This window comes from Aotus nancymaae, unplaced genomic scaffold (genome assembly GCF_030222135.1).
Source record: "Aotus nancymaae isolate 86718 unplaced genomic scaffold, 86718_ANA_hifiasm-v0.15.2.pri h1tg000049l, whole genome shotgun sequence".
Classification (NCBI taxonomy): Eukaryota; Metazoa; Chordata; class Mammalia; order Primates; family Aotidae; genus Aotus; species Aotus nancymaae.
Window position 1 is genome coordinate 35,334,089 of NW_026988463.1, and position 13,835 is coordinate 35,347,923.

At 54.8% G+C, this 13,835-nt stretch overlaps 1 pseudogene; it reads right to left on the reverse strand.

The window, feature by feature from the left end:
• LOC105708091 (breakpoint cluster region protein-like) overlaps positions 1–13,835 on the reverse strand; it is a 197,487-nt pseudogene that overhangs the window by 34,010 nt on the left and 149,642 nt on the right.

The window sequence follows — 13,835 nt, forward strand, 5'->3', positions numbered from 1 at the left end:
TCCAAAAGTGTGAGAGGTAAAGGTCTGTGTGTGGGCCTCCCAGAAGTCCGTACTTAACAAAGCAGCTCAAACCGACTACAACATGCCCCAGGAACCAGAGACCATGGTTCCACGGAGATGCTGGAACACTGCCCCAGGTACAAGAACTGCAGTTTTATCATCAACAAATCAGCAGCGCCTTGACTGGTGGAACCAGGAAAAGTTGCCAAAGAACCCCATGTAGCAGCTAAGGAAGTGGAGACAGAACAGGACCCAGGTGAAGACCAAGGGGGAGCTGTCAGCTGCTGGCTGGTGGGGGGCCCTGGAGGAGCCACAGCCTTCACTACTGTGCCCCCAGAGCAAAGTGCGCACCCCTGGAAACCTGGCTGACACTGCCTGTCAGTGACCCTGTCTATGCAGGGATATAGCAGGCTCCAGTGGTTCGGTAGTGGGACCAGGAGCAATGAGAGTCGCCAGGCAGCCCAATACACACTGCAGCCGAAAATGAGGCCAAGGGTCCTCCTCGCCCTTCCCTCCCTCTCACCTGCTCTCGACCTGCCCTCCTTGCAGAGCAAATCTCTACTCTCTGGTCCCCAAGAAACCCTCCCATGGCCAAGCTGGCCCAGAGTTTCCTATGCCCCAAGAGACACTGTACCAGGAGGAGGGTAGGGCGGGGCCTGGGAAGAACTATGCCGGCTGAGAGCCACAGTCAGGGTGGCTGGTGGCAGCTAATGTTTGCTGAGCTCTTTCTGGGTGCCAAGAAGGTGTGAAAAGAGCGTGACGTAAAACATCTCCTCTCAATCCACAGAACCCTCCCATGCAGCAGGCTCCAGCTCCACCACTTCCTGGAAAAGGAGCAGCTCAGAGGTAAGCAACATGCCCACACTCCAGGAAGGAATTAGAACTTGGCCCAGACAAGCTGAGAACCCAAGTTTTGTTTGCAAATGTTTATGAAGGGCCCAGAAAGGCCTAGCCCTCGACGTGGGCACTAGCCTTGCCCTTGCAGCTTCTGTCTGGTGTCCAGTGGAGCTGAGAACCCCACCCATCCTGTCTTCACCCGTGGGCTGGGCACCTCCCTCTCCATAGCACCCCTTGCAAACTATGCCAACAGGGTCTGGTCTCTCCAACTGTTCTCCAGCCATTTATTTTTTTATTTTTTGAGACGGAGTTTCGATCTGTTGCCCAGGCTGGAGTGCAGAGTGCAACGGCAGATCTCTGCTCACTGCAACCTCTGCCTCCCAGGTTCAAGCAATTCTCCTGCCTCAGCCTCCCGAGTAGCTGGGATTACAGGCATGTGCCACCATGACAGGCTAATTTTTGTATTTTTAGTGGAGACGGGGTTTCACCATGTTGGCCAGGCTGGTCTCGAACTCCTGACCTTAAGTGATCCACCTGCCTTGGCCTCCGAAAGTGCTGGGATTACAGGCGCGAGCCACTACACCCAGCCTGTTCTCCAACTCATTAATCATCAACTGATTAAAAGACCTTGGTTCTCCTCTGCCTGAGCCTCACCACCTCTCAGCCTCCAGCCTGCACCGGTGGTGCCTCCCTGCTACAAAGCCTTTCTGCAGCTCCTGTTTGGACTGCTGCCTGCGTTCTTCCTACGGAGGGGCCTCTGGGATCCTAGGCAGAGAATGGGTATTGGAGGTCAGTGCCTGGCTGGCTCTTGGGAAACAAAACATCCCAACTGGATCATCCACTACGTTTCTGAGCCTGAGCCGAGGGGGTGCTGAGCAGCGCATGGTGCAAGGCTCCAAGGAGACGGACAGGCAACCACGTGGGGAGTCAGCCAGCAGTGAGGATCGGTGATCTAACTGTGAAGTTAATTCAGCTAAACAAATGAGCGTCACCCACCAGCCCTCAGAACCCAGGCCTGGAAAGAAACAGTGCCTGCAGGATCCTTTGATCCGGTTATTTTGGGGAGGCTGAGGAGGGCGTTCTCCTGGGCAGCACCTGCGGCTCATGGCCCCCAGATGTGCTTGGGCCAGGACACTGGGAAGACGGGGCATCTGCCGGCCACCATTCAGCATCAGAGGGCCACCAGGAATGTAGCCCAAAGTCACTCTTGCCCAAAGAACACAGCCCTAGAGCCGTGGGATGTAGCTGAAAAGGGTGATGAGATTACAGGAGCCACAGTGGGGGGCTGGGGCAGCTGACCTTGATCAGGGCTCACACCCGTGCCTCTCCTCGATGTCAGACTTGCCCAGGCTGAGCAGGTAGCAATGGGCCACCTCCCAGGAGGCCCAGCAGTGACCCAGGCCGACAGAGGCAGCTTTCCTCTTGACACCAAATGCCAGGGAAGCCAGAAACAGCTCCACCCCCTTGACATACTCCCAGCAGGAGCGGCAGGGGATGGGGTGGTATGCAGAGCTGAAAGGGACATCTCCTCCTCCTTGTGACTCTTCCTACCTCCAGGTATTGCAGGGACAAGAGGAGGCATGGACATGTCCTATCGGCTCACAAAGGAGGAAGGGAACCAAAGAGTAACACACCCGAGGTGCACACAGGGGACCCCTGGCCTCACTTGCATCCTGGCTTAGCTACTTAGTGGCTGTGTGACTGTGGGCAAGACACTCAACCTCTCTGAGTTGCAGTTTCCTCATCTGTAAACGGGAGATCGCCTCTGATCCCACAGAGTTGTTATGAGGCACAGTTTCTTTCTCCCTTTGGGAACTTGACACTCCGTGTCATGTACCAAAGTGAGAGATGCGCAGAAGAGAAAAGCTCAGGCCCCGCCCTGGCTGCAAATTCTAAGAGGAAGCAGCCTGCAGCTCCTGCCCCTCTTTCCTGGCTGGTGACGTCAGGGGAGCTCTCCTGTCACCTCTGACACAGATGGCGCCATGCAGGCAGGTCACCACCCCTGAATTCCATAAAGTCCCTCGAAGGCTGTGAAACCTGTTCAGTCTCAACACCCAGTGGAGGGGCCACGGACCATGTATCATTGCCCTCAGAGAGCAGGGACACCCAGGGAAGCAAAAGGGTGTCCCCAAATCAGTACACTGGTAAGCAGTAAGGGAGAGTGGAACCTGGCAGGGCTTTGCCCATCTGGCATCCTTCTTTCTGCATAAAGGACTGCAAACTCGCTGGGCAGTGCCAGGGGATACTGAGGAGGACGTCCAGGTTTGGAGTGGCCAACTGATTAGCAGCATCTGCCTCAGGAATGGCAGGGGCGGGGCACAGCAAGGCATCTGTCTATCATCCTGGCTTAGCCACTATCAAGCCACCTCCCTTGACGGGCCTCAGATAGAAAGCCCTAAACAAGGGGGTGCTGGTCAGACTCACAGTGATGTTTCCTAGCGTCGTTAGTCCTCCACCTTGCTTTGCAGTTGAGGCACCCAGGTGACCCCTCCTCAATGAGCAAATGCCCCTCCACCAGGGCGAGGTGCTGAAGAGGATGCAGATCCAGGCCCCTCCCTTTGTGAAGCTCCCAGCCCTTCTTAAATTACACTTCCTCCTTGGTGGTCCCGAGACCTGGCCATGAGTCATCGTGGAAGGAGGCCGCAATGCGGACCTATGCAGGAACAAGGGCCTGGCTGCCAATTTCTAGGCAACATCACCATTTTCCTCAATTCCCCAAGGCAGTGGATTCCAATGATCTGAGTGGTGAGAAGGTCCTTCCTTCTCTCTAGCAATGATAAATGGCAGCTGGAGATGCAGGGAGCAGACTCGGCACAGGAGAAGTCATGGTAAAAAGGACCCCACACTCACCTCCCAGGAGGTCAGAGTGCTCATAGAAGAATATCAAAAGGGAAAGAGCAGGCGTCTCAGGAGGGAAGAGCAAGCCCGGGAGGAAGCCACCCAGCAGATGGAGGGTTAGGAGAAGCAAATCCAACATCCACTTAGATCTGTGCGGCTGCCCACGGGTTTGTCACAGGCTTGCTCTCCTTCTGTGGCCCTGAGCCAGGGAAGAGAACCAGGGACAGGGCCCCGCTGATGCTTCAAGAAGCAACGTCTGATCCCCTACCTCTCCCAGGCCCCAGCCATGGGCTGATCAGCTGGGGAACACCTGCACTGCTCAACACCTCCCCTGGAAGGCGCCAGGGACCCACTTCTGCCTTCAATGAGCTCAGACTGCCAAGGAGCCATCACGGATGGCCAGGACTGCCGCTAAATCATGTCCATTTGAGAGCCCAGGTGCCCAATGAGGTGGGGCCATGTTCCCATCCTGCTGCAAAGACGAGGAATGGGCCCAGCTGGGAGAAGCTCTAGGCCACCCAGTGGGTCGGTCCTCATGACGCTGGCATGGACCCTGTGTCTGCCTAGCTCCAGGGCTTGGACAAGCCTGAAGAGTGGAATGGAGAGGACAGCTCCCTCCTTCTCCATGCCCTTCTTGGGCCAGGCCCACCAGGAGAAACTTGACCAAGCCCCTCACTCAAGGTCAAGACTCTGGGCACTCAGGGTACCATTCCCAAATAAGTGTGTGGTGGACGAGGCTGAAAGCTGCCTGCCTGATGGCTCAGGGCAGTAAAAGGAAAAAAAAAAACCCATGTGCTGGATAGATCCATCCTGGGGGTACTCTGAGGACAGGGCCTATGTCCCTGGCACACTGCCAACCACCTCGCACATAAACCAGAAGAAAGAGGAGGAGGTGGTTCTCAGAGGCAACTACAGTCGGTTCATGCCCAGCCTGTGTCCTGCCTGGGCCAGACAGTTCCTGTCCCTGCATGAGACCCCTTAGGCCATGGGTCGGCTCCCCTCGCCTCAGTGCTGCCTCTGACAAAAGCTGTTCCCACTGGACACCGGCTGCCCGGCTTGCAGGCCTCAGCTGTTCTCAGTAGCTGCTGCCCGCCTGGGAAAGCACCTGCCTCGCTATGTGCCAGGCCCCACCCAGGAAGGCTCAGAGCGGCACAGACACAGGCCATGCCTGCCCACTGATGACGTGCACACAGAGTACGTCAGTGACGGCGGGGAAGAAGGAGCGCCTTCCTGGAGGCAGATGTGAAGTCTCACGTCACAGACACAAACTGTGAACCCCTCTTTCTTCCCCCTCTCAAATCCTTAAATCCGATCTTAACTGTTTTTTAATGAAAGCACTCAGGAGGAAGTAGGAGGATTCCAGGCAGACAAAATGCCACCTTCCTACTCACCTCCTTCACACAGGTCTCCTTGGCTGGGGACCCTAAGCTGGCAAGAGTGTGGGGGGATAAAAAAGGGTTCCCTGGACATAACCCACCATGACAGAGAAGGAAAAAGGTGGCTGAGCGAGGCACGGTGACGGACGCCACCTGGAGGGCATGGTGCGTGCAAGTCACCCCTGCAACTGCACCCCAACACCTTCCACACAGGACTGGGTGTGCTGCCAAGTTCACCAATCCCAAAAGGCAAGGTCTGCCGAGGACCAGGAGGGGCTCTAGGCCTCAGATCAAGGGTGCCCTGCCTGCCTCCAGCTCAGCAGGCTGGGCAAACCCAAGCCATCCCCCGCCACACTCACCTCCCCCTTCTTCACCGTCACGGACTGCCGTCGGGGTGTGATCTCATTGATGCTGGATAGGAAGTTCTGTGAGATGCGGAGGGTGTCCTGCAGCAAGGGGTGGTCGGGATGGCTGGTAGGAGTGTGCTTCAGCAAGTCCTGCCCCGGGAAGACAGACGAGTTAGACACAGAGGGGCCTTGGCACCCGCCACTATGTGCAAAGTGCAGACACGAGGTGCAGACGGAGCCCAGAGTGCTAGCTCCCGCGCTGTCACCACTGCCTCGTGTCACCACTGCCTCGTGTCAGCACCGCCTCTCTCACTTGGGCCGGGCTGTGCAGGAATCTCTCACCTGGGCCGCACTTGTGTGAGCAACATCCCGCAAGCAGGTTCTGGATGTGCTCCAGCAAACCCAGCCGCATACACACGGCCAAGAGGGGCTCCTCTGTAAGGCTCTAGGGTAGGGTTTCTCGACCTCAGCACTGGCTGACATTTGCATGGAGTAATTCTTTGTTGGGAGGCAAGAGAGAGCTGTCCCTTGCACTACAGAATGTCCAACACCACCCCAGGCCTCTACCCATTAGATGTCAGCAGCGCCCCCTCAGCTGCAGCTATGACAACCAAAAGAAATGCTGCAGAACACTGGCGCTGCATGCGCCCTACAGAGCCCTGGTGCTGCGTGCGCCCTACAGAGCCCTGGTGCTGCGTGCGCCCTACAGAGCACTGGTGCTGCATGCGCCCTAGGGGGCAGTTTTGGTCCCAGTCAGGAAGGGTGCTATGACTCACATGGAGGACCAGTGTGCTCCTCGTCACATGGTCCACAGGCTTGTAGAGCAGAGCTGAGGAGAGAGAGGAGTGGTGAGAGAGGCCACACGTGCAGACGCACACTAGCTGCCTGAATGCCCTCAGTGCAAGGGTGAGTGGGGAGGGGGCTGCCCCAGCCTCCACAGGCTCCATCTCCCCTCTGTGCAGTGACAAGGGCAAGGCTACAGCACCCGCCTGGAACACTTTGAGCTTTAAGCCCTCGACATTCATTGCACGTGGAGTTCAGAGCAGCTCGTCAGACCCGGGCCTGCAAGGCTGGCTCAGTGACAACAACTAAAAAGGCTCAGCATTGCCACTCCTGGGGTCAGGGAGCCCACCCTGGCAAGTATGGGCTAGGAAGGGCCCCAACTCTGGAGGGAGACCTGCTCTCCAGCCCAGGGGGCACACTGAGAGCAGACCTCTTGGCTGCCCTTACCATCAATCCCGGGACGTTTCAGATGTCTGACTCCAAGACAGGCAGGAACCTATTCAGATGCCGAAACAACTTTTGGTTTGACAGGTTCTCTGGTGACCTGCCTGAGGACACCTGGACTCCAGAGGCACACGAGCCCCACTGCAATGGGAGCAGCCCCCTGGCCGACCTCAGCCGCCTGTGCTTCTCCGTGACGACAGTGAGTGTGGCCCATCTCAGGCATGGACGCTTAGGTGTGTTCTGAGACATGCCAGGTGTGTTTCCTCACGACACTCCCGCGACCAGCGTAAGGCACACATCGCTACTTTCATTTTGCAGGTGGGGAAACTGAGGCTCCCAGCACAAAGCTCTGGGGGCTTTTCTTTGTAATTGTAACTATTCACAACACCCTAACAACTGAAAGAAAGAACTGAGTGATAACTCCTGATACCACTTTCCCAGCAACTCTGGACTCAGTCCCCGCCCAGCCACTTAGAACCTGTGCCCTGCACAGGTTACTTCATGACTAAACTTGTCACTGGCAAAAACCGAAAATAAAATCCTCTTTACAGCCGGGTGCAGTAGCTCACGCTTGTAATCCCAGCACTTTGGGAGGTCACGGCAGGCCGATCACTTGAGGTCAGGAGTTCAAGACCAGCCTGAACAATATAGGGAAACCCCATCTCTATTAAAAACACAAAAATTAGCTGGGTGTGGTGGCGTATGCCTGTAATCCCAGCTACAGAAGCCGAAGCAGGAGAATCACTTGAACCCGGAGGTGGAGGTTGCAGTGAACTGAGATTGTGCCACTGCACTCCAGCCTGGGCCACAAGAGCAAAAATCCAATTCAAAAAAAAAAAAGTCCTCCTTACAAGGCCACTGAGGAGAACACGATGACATTTAAGTCAATTTAAGCAGCACCTTTTTTTTTTTTTTTTTTGAGAAGGAGTTTCGCTCTCGTTACCCAGGCTGGAGTGCAATGGCCCGATCTCGGCTCACCGCAACCTCCGCCTCCTGGGTTCAGGCAATTCTCCTGCCTCAGCCTCTTGAGTAGCTGGGATTACAGGCACGCGCCACCATGCCCAGCTAATTTTTTTGTATTAGTACAGACGGGGTTTCACAATATTGACCAGGATGGTCTCGATCTCTTGACCTCGTGATCCACCCGCCTCGGCCTCCCAAAGTGCTGGGATTACAGGCTTGAGCCACCGCGCCCGGCCAAGCAGCACCTTGTTGCTACTGTTGTTGGCAAACTGGTCCTGACCGTGTCCTTCCCGGCCCTCCCTGAGCTGTTTTTCCCCCGTCCCCACTCTATTTTAAGAGTAGAACAGGGAAGGCGCCCAGGGGCGACCCAAGTGGGCACTGTGTCTGCTTTTCCACACCGCCACCTCTAAGGGCAGCAGCACCCCTACAAAGGCACACAGAGGCCCCAGCATGCAGAACTCACTTTCCAGAGAGTTCTTGGTCGTAGGATCCTTGGCATCTTTGTTGCTTCTGGCTCTCAGGTTCTGCAGAGAGAAAAGCACATGTTCACACAGATAGCAGAAGCAGCTTCAATGCAGCAGAAAGTTCCACCTTTGGCAGCAATCTGGGCTTTCCCTCACTGCAATGAACCCAGGCGCATTCTGAGCTGATAATGAAATCACAGGGTGCGCAGGGACCCACGGGCAAGCTGAGCACGCAGGATGCCCTGGAGGCTGCGGTCCACGTGGGACAGGCCTTCTCAGCCAAGGACTGTTGACATTTTGGGCTGGAGATTCTCTGAGCAGCTGTCCTGTACACTGCAGGGTGCTAAGCGGCTGCCCTGGCCTCTACCTATAGGCACAGGAGTGCACCTGCCTTCCCACTGTTGTGACAAACAAAAGTGTCTCCAGGCATTGCCAAGTGCCTGTCCCCTGTGAACGAAATCATGCCTGGCTGAGATCCTCTGACATAAGAATCCTGCAAATGGAGGCCAACAGGAGCATGCTCCTAAGCACACATCACTGTTTCCCTGGGGTAATTAGATGGCATGCACGGGGCTGGCAGTTTGGAAGAGCAATCGCCTTTGGAGACGGCCAGGGCAGGCCCACCACTGCAGACTGACACTGGATTCTCCCTCCACCCGACCTCTCTAGATTTGCAAGTGTACTTGCTAAAAAATGAGGTGTTAATGAGATTTCCAGGGCAAGAGCAGGGCTTGTAAGTGAAGAGCCTAGCATGTTTTGATACAAGTGCACTGAACGCATCACTGGAGAAATGCAGTATAAAAGATTCCTGTGTGCCTCAGATCCACTGGGAAAGAGCTGAGATTAATTCCTGGTCCTAAGCTTCTGAATAAAGGCATAAGCAGCAGAGACGGAAGAGATTCTGAGGTTACTCTGCCAACCTCTTGTGCTGTAGAAAACATCTCAAGACCAAAAGAAAGTGTTTTCCAGCTCACTGGGGCCAAACACTGCCATGAGCTTTGGTACCTTTCCTGAGAGTTTAACAGCCCTTGCAGTGACTGTTCCTCTGTACATACGACTCAGCAGTTCCCAAAGGGTGTGAGGGGGTGGGAGAGCCAAATGAAAGACTGCAAAAACAGGTGCTGGGCTCACATGAGCCTGGGAGGCAGCCCACGTGCCTTGGAAAGTGCGATGCTTGGGAGTTATCTGCAAGTTCCGGGAACACCTGACTCAAGAAAACGTACGAGTTGGCCGGGCACGGTGGCTCACGCCTGTAATCCTAGGACTCTGGGAGCCCGAGGTGGGTGGATCACCCGAGGTCAGGAGTTCAAGACCAGCCTGGCCATCATGGTGAAACCCCATCTTAAAAAAAAGAAGAAAAGAAAAGAAAACGTGTGAGTTTGGCTTAACCCTGCACCTCCCAAACCAGCCTGACTCCCAAAGCCCTTTTCATCTAATTCCTATTACCTACTCTCTGGAGAGCTGGCGTTCCAGGAAAGCAGATCTAACTGGACGCTGCCCATCTCTCAGGACTGTCCCAGGAGAAGATGGACGCTATTCCACTCCTTCCTGTACTTGAGGATGATCCTCAAATTCCCATGCCTGAGCACTGACCCCCTCCCACTTCCATAGGGCTTGCCACTTTCTCTTCCTTGAGTTTGACTCTGCTCTCTTTGGGTGACTCCAATTTCTCTGGATCTTTTTTGAAACACAGAGAACCGAAGTGCATGTCGCTCTGACGGTGCAAGTGCCACAAACCTTCACAGTGGGCCAGCTTGCGGCTGACCGTGAGCCCCATTCTACTTCCTGCATCCCAGCCATAGCTCAGAATCCACTGGTGCATCGCTGGTGGGACCACGTGATCCCCAGGTGGCATCCCATGGTGTCTCCTCCCTCCTCTGCAGAAACCTGTCCGGGTGGACTTGAACTTGCCCGTCTAACTATAACCTGCTCTTTAAAAGCTCAGGTCCCTGATTTGTGAAGGTCACTTGAAAATTCAGTGTCACCATTCCAGCTACTGGGGAGGACAGTTGCTTATTTAAAGAAAAAGGAAGAGAGAACAGATTGAATGGTCCAGAGGAAGTCTGGCAGCAGGGAGGGAAGTTGGAGCCCTGGATGCATGCAGAGCCTGTTACCAGAAGCACCCGGTGGAGCGGGGTGCCCCGCGGGCTCTGGAGGAACAGGGCGGCAGGTACTGTTACTACTGGAAACATCAGAGCGGGGACCATGATACGCCGTCCTGTGATGAACAGGACGACGGCATAAAGTCTAGAGAACAAAAGCCCAGGGGTGACAGCTGAGGGTGTGTCTCAGCAAGGGTGACTGCATTCACTCCCTACTTCTAGTGCCCATGTCTCTTTCTAACCCTGTGGTTCTCACATTCTGCTCCATGCGAGAACCACGGGGTTAGAAAGAGACATGGGCACTAGAAGTAGGGTGTGAATGCAGAACCCCTACTTTCTGCTCAGAACCCTTGCTGGGTGTGGGAAAGCCAAGTCAGAAGGCAAAGCTACAGCGAGTTGGTGGGATCATCAAGAAGCAAAGGCCCCTGAAGAGGAAAATGTCGCAGAGTGGCCACCAGGCAGACACAGGGTGGGGAAGGGCAGGAAGAACCCCAGTCTGGAGAGTGCAGACCAGGGGTGCGGCTAGGTTCTGGTCCTGACTTGGCCACCAGCCTCCTGAATGGCCCTTTCATGGTCTCTGTTTCTGAATGACTCTTTCGAGGCCCAGGGTGCTAACACTGCATGGTTTGAGGTTTCAGCTTCCTGGGGCTAAATGCAGGCAGGGAGTCAGTAGCCTCTCAAACGTGGGGCCTGGGGCAGGCAGTGCAGCTCCAACCTGCTGCTTTGCTCCTCACATGGGTCTAGAGAGCACAGGTGACATGAGCCCTCGCCCCGCGGCACTAGCCCCTCAATGCTTCCCGCTCTCAAAGTCTGTGACGGGCCGGAAAAGGAAGAGTGGGTCACCTCCGGCCATGCCTCCAGTGCCAGGTACAAAGTCAGCCACAGGACACTTGTGGTGAGAGCTGTTAACGGGCAGAACTACAAACACTCCTCACTGCAGACAGAAGGTGCAAAGAGTGTCCCCAGAACCCGGCCAACCCCCAGAATCAGGCCCTCGCCCCTGGGGAGGCAGGACATCCTGTCAGCTGCTCCTCCTGTCTGAGCACAATAGCATCCCCAGCATGGGGCTGATGCAGCAAACCCGACAGAATCTGGAAACAGCTGGGGTTCACGACCAGATCTTGATCTGGCACACTCTGTTCTCCCAGGGAGGTGGAGGGTACAGATGGGAGTCAGGGCACACCTGGCTGAACGGCGTCAAGGCATTACCTCAGAGATTTCTGCAAACTGAGCATAGGCCTGACAGCGCTTCTCTGCCATTTCCATGCCAACTCCGTAGTTATCCACAAAGGCCCGGTACACACCCAGCTGGCTGGCCTGCAGGGAGGAAGGAAGAGAGAGTCGACAGGTGCTGCAGCTCCCCTGCCTTTCCGAGGAGTGGGCTCCCTCCAACAGCTCATCAGGAACTCCAGGGGCCTCGGCTCTTCCGTGCTGCTCCCTCCCACCTGCTCCCCTCCCCACGCACCCAGCACACTTCCCACTCCCAAAATGACATGCTGAGAAGTGACTCACGACGCCAGGCAGGTAACAGTTCCCTTTTAGAGCTACTCATTCCTCCCACCCCACTCGCTGAAATGGTGCCACGAGCGGCAGCTAAAGTTCGAGGTTGTCAGTGAATCTGGACAAGTGTCTGCACGCAGCATCTTCTCATTCTGGCTGCAGGAGTGTATCCTGGACACAGAGGTCACCCCTCATCCCACCCAGTGTCCACTCCTGTCCAGTCCCTTCAGACACATAAGACACACAGAGTCCAGCTGCCTCTGCAGAAGAGAGCCTCCCGCTGCACAGGCACGAGCCCATCCCAGGCCTGATGAGGGTGCCCCAGTGTCACACTGCACACCTGCCAGGGGAGAGACTGACTGGCTGTAAGGTGAGAGGTGTTTTGTTTGTTCTCTATTAAACCAAAGGCTATAACAGATCTCCTTACTGCACCTCCAGCTCAGACACACACTCGATTCAGCAACAACTTCCCCTGTGTGTGAGTACAGCAGACACAGCCATCTCTGGGCCTCACAACAGCTTTAGGGGCAGCGAGGGAAAATCAGCAAACCCAGGCCTGGGGAGTGGAAGGGCAGACCCAGGAGATGCACTGGTCAGGGCTGGAGACTCCCCCTGAAGCTGATTGCAAACTGGAAGCCCAAGGCATTCATGGCTCCTGGAGTTTGTTTTGCATCAAACCTAATTTCATTTCCACGTGCATTTGCATTTATATTGAATTTTATGTTTCTACAGCTGACAATTCTGGATGCTGGATAAACCAGGCACCCTTGGTATTATCTGATCTTCTGGCCTTGCTCCCTATGGAGGCTGTGTGAAGGGTCTTAGAGTGTACAAGGAAAGGGTAACAGCCCGAAGACACCCACCAGCCCCTGCCACACTGAGGAAACCTTGTATCCTCCAATGCTAGGTTCTTCCTTGTCAGTGCAGTGATGAGGCCCAGAGCTCTTCCTTTCCCTCCTTCCTCCTCTGCAAGTCACTGAGTATCTCCCCACCAAACTAAGGGCCTGCTTTAGGCCTTGTCACCACAGTGGTGAATAATTCAGACGAGGCATGCCCTCTGAAGCTGGTGTACTAACAGGAGAGCACCTGATAAACACATGTGTGAACACACACGGGCAATGTGATGGCAGATGGTTACAACTGGGATGGGGACCGAGAGCAACGGGGCTGCTTCGGAGAATGTGGTCAGGGCCAGGACAGCCTCTCAGAAGAAGTGACAGCTGGGTGGGGTTATGGGAGGAAGACTCCTTTTAGGACTTTTCCTCCCTCCTGCTCCAGGAGCTCACATCTTCCAAGTGGCTTGTGAGACGTTCTAAGCAATTCCTTTCCACATTTTTCACTAATCAAAAAGACACCTCTGGATCTGATGCACTGAGAAGCACACGGCCTCGTTGCCGTGGTGCTATTGTGCAGAACATGAAGCTATTCCTGAGGAAACTGGCAAACCTGGGCGGGCCTGTGCCCTTCAAAAAATGTCAAGGTCAGCTGGGCACAGCAGCTCACGCCTGTATAATCCTAGCACTCTGGGGGACGCTGAGGCAGGCAGATCACTTGAGGTCAGGAGTGTGAGACCAGCCTGGCCAACACAGTGAAACCTCATCTCTACTGAAAATACAAAAATTAGCCAGGTGTGGAGGCGTGCACCTGTAATCCCAGCTATGTGGGAGGCTGAGGCAGGAGAATTGCTTGAATCCAGGAGGCAGAGGCTGCAGTGAGCCGAGATCATGCCACTGCACTCCAGCCTGGGTGATAGAGACTCCGCCTCCAAAAAAAACAAAGTCAAGGTCACCGAAGACAAGCAAAGTCTAAGGAACATGTGCATATTGAAGGAGACTAAAGAGAGGTGACAACCAAGTTCGTAACATGATCTTAAACCGGGACCCGAATCAGAGAATGAAAACAGCTGTGAAGAATGCGACTGTTAATTTGGAGGAAATGTATATGAACTACATATTAAATCATAGTAGCTCATCAGTGTGAAATTTCCTGAATTTAACAAATTGTACTGTGGGTTACAGAAGAGAATGTCCTTGTTCACAGTAAATACACAATGAAGTATTCAGAGGGGAAAAAAATCCTGTGCTTGTGTGTATGTGTGCATGTGTGTTTGTGTGTGCACAAAAAGACATAAAGCAAATGTGGCAAAAAGTTACAATCAGTGTATCTGGGTGAAGGCTATAC